The sequence below is a fragment of the Macaca nemestrina genome, chromosome 18, assembly GCF_043159975.1.
Source record: "Macaca nemestrina isolate mMacNem1 chromosome 18, mMacNem.hap1, whole genome shotgun sequence".
NCBI lineage: Eukaryota > Metazoa > Chordata > Mammalia > Primates > Cercopithecidae > Macaca > Macaca nemestrina.
Window position 1 is genome coordinate 30,164,004 of NC_092142.1, and position 6,000 is coordinate 30,170,003.

The 6,000-nt window shown below is 41.3% G+C and overlaps 1 long non-coding RNA gene across 1 annotated transcript in view; it reads right to left on the bottom strand.

Annotated features, from left to right (window-relative positions):
• Positions 1-5,755, bottom strand: part of LOC139359745 (uncharacterized) — a 28,140-nt gene extending 22,385 nt beyond the window's left edge. Inside the window, exon 1 of the long non-coding RNA XR_011616134.1 lies at positions 5,651-5,755. This is a non-coding gene — a long non-coding RNA (uncharacterized lncRNA). The remainder of the gene's footprint in view (positions 1-5,650) is intronic.
• Between the last annotated feature and the right edge of the window lie 245 nt (positions 5,756-6,000).

A 6,000-nucleotide genomic window follows, 5' to 3' on the forward strand; every position in this document is an offset into this window, starting at 1 on the left:
CTGGGATGCAAGGCTGGTTCAACATTCGCAAATCAATAAACATAATCCAGCATATAAACAGAACCAAAGACAACAACCACATGATTATCTCAATAGATGCAGAAAAGGCTTTTGACAAAATTCAACAGCCCTTCATGCTAAAAACGCTCAATAAATTTGGTATTGATGGAACGTACCTCAAAATAATAAGAGCTATTTATGACAAACCCACAGCCAATATCATACTGAATGGGCAAAAACTGGAAAAATTCCCTTTGAAAACTGGCACAAGACAGGGATGCCCTCTCTCACCACTCCTATTCAACATAGTGTTGGAAGTTCTGGCTAGGGCAATTAGGCAAGAGAAAGAAATCAAGGGTATTCAGTTAGGAAAAGAAGAAGTCAAATTGTCCCTGTTTGCAGATGACATGATTGTATATTTAGAAAACCCCATTGTCTCAGCCCAAAATCTCCTTAAGCTGATAAGCAACTTCAGCAAAGTCTCAGGATACAAAATTAATGTGCAAAAATCACAAGCATTCTTATACACGAGTAACAGACAAACAGAGAGCCAAATCAGGAATGAATTTCCATTCACAATTGCTTCAAAGAGAATAAAATACCTAGGAATCCAACTGACAAGGGATGTAAAGGACCTCTTCAAGGAGAACTACAAACCACTGCTCAGTGAAATTAAAGAGGACACAAACAAATGGAAGAACATACCATGCTCATGGATAGGAAGAATCAATATCATGAAAATGGCCATACTGCCCAAGGTAATTTATAGATTCAATGCCATCCCCATCAAGCTACCAATGAGTTTCTTCACAGAATTGGAAAAAACTGCTTTAAAGTTCATATGGAACCAAAAAAGAGCCCGCATCTCCAAGACAATCCTAAGTGAAAAGAACAAAGCTGGAGGCATCATGCTACCTGACTTCAAACTATACTACAAGGCTACAGTAACCAAAACAGCATGGTACTGGTACCAAAACAGAGATATAGACCAATGGAACAGAACAGAGTCCTCAGAAATAATACCACACATCTACAGCCATCTGATCTTTGACAAACCTAAGAGAAACAAGAAATGGGGAAAGGATTCCCTATTTAATAAATGGTGCTGGGAAAATTGGCTAGCCATAAGTAGAAAGCTGAAACTGGATCCCTTCCTTACTCCTTATACGAAAATTAATTCAAGATGGATTAGAGACTTAAATGTTAGACCTAATACCATAAAAATCCTAGAGGAAAACCTAGGTAGTACCATTCAGGACATAGGCATGGGCAAAGACTTCATGTCTAAAACACCAAAAGCAACAGCAGCAAAAGCCAAAATTGACAAATGGGATCTCATTAAACTAAAGAGCTTCTGCACTGCAAAAGAAACTACCATCAGAGTGAACAGGCAACCTACACAATGGGAGAAAATTTTTGCAATCTACTCATCTGACAAAGGGCTAATATCCAGAACCTACAAAGAACTCAAACAAATTTACAAGAAAAAAACAAACAACCCCATCCAAAAGTGGGCAAAGGATATGAACAGACATTTCTCAAAAGAAGACATTCATACAGCCAACAGACACATGAAAAAATGCTCATCATCACTGGCCATCAGAGAAATGCAAATCAAAACCACAATGAGATACCATCTCACACCAGTTAGCATGGCGATCATTAAAAAGTCAGGAAACAACAGGTGCTGGAGAGGATGTGGAGAAATAGGAACACTTTTACACTGTTGGTGGGATTGTAAGCTAGTTCAACCATTATGGAAAACAGTATGGCGATTCCTCAAGGATCTAGAACTAGATGTACCATATGACCCAGCCATCCCATTACTGGGTATATACCCAAAGGATTATAAATTATGCTGCTATAAAGACACATGCACACGTATGTTTATTGCAGCACTATTCACAATAGCAAAGACTTGGAATCAACCCAAATGTCCATCAGTGACAGATTGGATTAAGAAAATGTGGCACATATACACCATGGAATACTATGCAGCCATAAAAAAGGATGAGTTTGTGTCCTTTGTAGGGACATGGATGCAGCTGGAAACCATCATTCTTAGCAAACTATCACAAGGACAGAAAACCAAACACTGCATGTTCTCACTCATAGGTGGGAACTGAACAATGAGATCACTTGGACTCAGGAAGGGGAACATCACACAACGGGGCCTATCATGGGGAGGGGGTAGGGGGGAGGGATTGCATTGGGAGTTATACCTGATGTAAATGACGAGTTGATGGGTACAGCACACCAACATGGCACAAGTATATATATGTAACAAACCTGCACATTATGCACATGTACCCTACAACTTAAAGTATAATAATAATAAATAAATTAAAAAAAATAAATAAAAGGAGGCACAAAAAACTGCAGTGCCATCCTACAAGGTGTGTGGCAACAGCCAAGGTGAGTGGAACAAATATGAACGGTGTTTCTTCTGCTCTCACACCACCACCAGCATCAATACAGAAGACTTTTGGCCAGGCTCAGTAGCTCAAGCTCATAATCCCAGCACTTTGGGAGGCCAAACCAAGCAGATAGCTTGAGGCTAGGAGTTTGAGACCAACCTGGCCAACATGGTAAGACCCCTTTCTCTACTAAAAATATAAAAATTAGCCAGGTGTGGTGGCGCACGCATATAATCCTAGCAACTTGGGTGACTGAGGCATGAGAATTGCTTGAATCCAGGAGGCGGAGGTTGCAGTGAGCCAAGATTGCACCACTGCATTCCAGCCTGGGTGACAGAGCAAGACTCTGTCTCGAAAAACAACAGACTTCCATGACCAAATACTTGGGGGTTTTGCCCCACCAACATGCAAGCAATCCATTCAGCAGCAGACGTGACCTGCGGGGGTATCCTCCAATTCAATTCTGACTCTGTCCACCTGGAGATAGCATCAGATCCCACAGGTTGAGGGCTCAGTCCCACAAGACTGCCTCCCTCTTCCTCCAGACACCAGTCACAGATCCTCAAGCTGGGCTTTCCACAACATTTCTTTAGGTTTGATTAATTTGCCAGAGTGGCTTACAGAACTCAGGGAAACATGTTTACCAGATTATGAAGGATATTACAAAGAATACAGACAAAGAGAGGCATAGGGCGAGGTATGGGGGAAGAGGCATGGAGCTTCCATACCTTCCCTGAGCACGCCACCCTCCAAGAACCTCCATGTGTTCAGCTATCTGGAAGTTCTCCAAACATTGTCTCTTTGGGATTTTATGGAAGCTGCTGCATTATGAGGCATGACTGATAAATCCACTGGCCATTGGTGATCAACTTAAACTTCAGCTCCTCTCCCCTCCCTGGAGGTTGCAATAGCAAGGACGGAATTTGGAAACCACTGCCCTTGACCTTTGCTGTCCTAAGCAGTAGCCACTAGTCCCATGTGGCTACCTGCACTTGCAGTGTGGCTGGTCTGAACTAAAATGTGCTATAAGTGTAAAATTCATACCAAATTTCAAAAACTTGTCAAGAAAAGAACATACAATATGTCATGAGTAATTTTTACATTGATTACATGTTACAATGATAATATTTTGGATCTATTCAGCTAAATAAATTATATCATTAAACTGAAAAAAAAAAAAAGTAAATTGAAGACCCCACAGAGCCAGGAGTTTTGCTTCAAACAGTGGAGTGGGATGTATTAGTTGATTTTCATCCTGCTAATAAAGACATGCCTGAGTCTGGGCAATTTACAAAAGAAAGAGGTTTAATGGACCTACAGTTTTATGTGCTGGGGAGGCCTCACAATTATGGCAGAAGGTGAAGTGCATGTCTCACATGGTGGCAGACAAGAGAAGAGAGAATGAGAGTAGAGTAAAGTAAAGTGAAAAATGGTTTCTCCTTATAAAACCAACAGATCTCGTGAGACTTATTTATTACCACCAGAACACTATAAGGAAATGTGTCCCCATGATTCAATTATCTCCATTGGGCTCCTCCCACAAAACTTGGCAATTATGGGAGCTAAAACTCAAGATGAGATTAGGTGGAAACACAACCAAACCATATCAAGGAGTATAAAAATTTTCACCAAAGAACTTAATTTTTATATTACATCTAAGCTGTTCCTGTGGCAGTCCAATTTTCTTTTGGAATATGTTATATTCTGTGTGGCATTCTGATGTCTTGGAGAACTCAAATTTACTCACTTCAAAATTGGAATATCAAGCTGGGAAGTCCCAAGCCCTTGATGTGTCAGGATTAAATTTTACAGGAACTTTGTAGCAAGCTCATCAATGACTTTCAAACCAGTGTAAGCAGTAGTGTCAGGGAGACTATGTGTCAAAAACTTCAAGGGACACCTCTATGTGGAGGCTGACTCCCTCTCTCAGAGGCTTCAAATGAAAAGAATATCAAGTATTCCTTGGCTGTTGGCAGAAGTGAACTATGTAAATCTGCCCACATAGTTCCCATGAATCTTAACTGGAAAACAGGACTAGGGGATGTTGGGGATTTTATCAGCTACGGGCAGAGAGATGTTACCATTCTAGACAGGAGCATGAAGGCAGATGCTTCCAAATTGGCAGCCAATAAGCATCATCTACAGAGTTAAACATTTGGACATCAGCCGGTAGAGGCACTCACGATGAATTCTGCCCTGCCACTGTGGCAAATCGCAGGGAAATTTGTCTCACTTACACTTCTCTACCTGTTCCTCACCCGGTTTAGAATAATCCCCTCTGGCACTTATGGAGCAGGCAAGGACAAAAACACCTGATCTGACAATTGCTACTATAGATTCTGATATATAAACACAACAGGACATTGACTTAGCTCAAAAGCCTCCATCTCAATTGTTATGTGACCCTCCTGCCTTCACTGTCACCCTTCCCAAACACTGTTATTTGAGTTTTCCTCTTTTTGAAATTTTATTGTTTACTTTTGTTTTATGTTATCCTCTATGTAAACAAAAATTAAAAAGTTATACTATCCACAGGACAGGGGAATACAAAAGACCAATAAAGGCTGGCACAGGTGTCTTTTGGGGATAGAAAACAGCAATGGGAGGTGTTATTCTCTCTAAACGTTTCACCCTGAGGTCTGTGCTGTCTCCTCGCCTTTGTACCATCTGGCATTAGGAAAGTATTCAGGATCCGAAGCTTCCATCTGATGAAGGAGGGTGAAGTCCAAGATCAAGATGTTGGCAGAGTGGGCTGCCTCCGAGGCCTGTCTCCTGGGGTTGTAGGTGGCCGCCTACTCCTTGTGTCCTCATGTGGCTGTTTCTCTGTGTGTGCACTTTTGTATCCTTATCTCCTCTTTCACGGAGACATCAGTTAAACTGAATTAGGGCCCACCCTAAGGTCCTCATTTTAAAAACTTTTTTATTGTAACTGATAACGATTGTCTACATTTATGGTACTGTTGTGAAATATGCACACATTGTGGAATGGTTAACCCAAGCTAATTGGCATATGCGTTACCTCACATACCCATCATTTTGTTGTTGTTGTTGTGAGAACACTCAAAAAATCTACTTTCTTAGCAATGTTCAAGAATAGAATAAATTACCTGTAGTCACCAAGTGTAATAGATCTCTTGCACTTACTCCTCCTGTCTAACTGAAATTTTGTATAATTTGACCATCTCCTGACTCCCCAACCTCTGCTCCCAAAGACCTCGTTTTAACATAATTACCTCTGTGATGATGCTATCTCCAAATATAGTCACATCCTTACGTGCTGGGGGTTAAGGTGTCAACATATGAATTTTGGGGAGCACACGATTCAGCTCACAGCAGCCTCTGTCAGGACATAACGTTTACATTGTGATCCCAGTAACCTAGCAATAGAGGGAATGACATGCAAAGATTCGGAGGAAGAAAATTCCAGGCAGGCAATTCTATTGAGCATTGGCCCTGAAATGGGAGTGAACAGGGTGAGTTTGAGGAACCAGAGACCAGTGGCAGAGGACAGGGGGTGTGGAATGCAAAGGGAGGATGTGAAGTTGCAGAGCTCCGGTGAGATATGTAAACGACTGTGATTTCA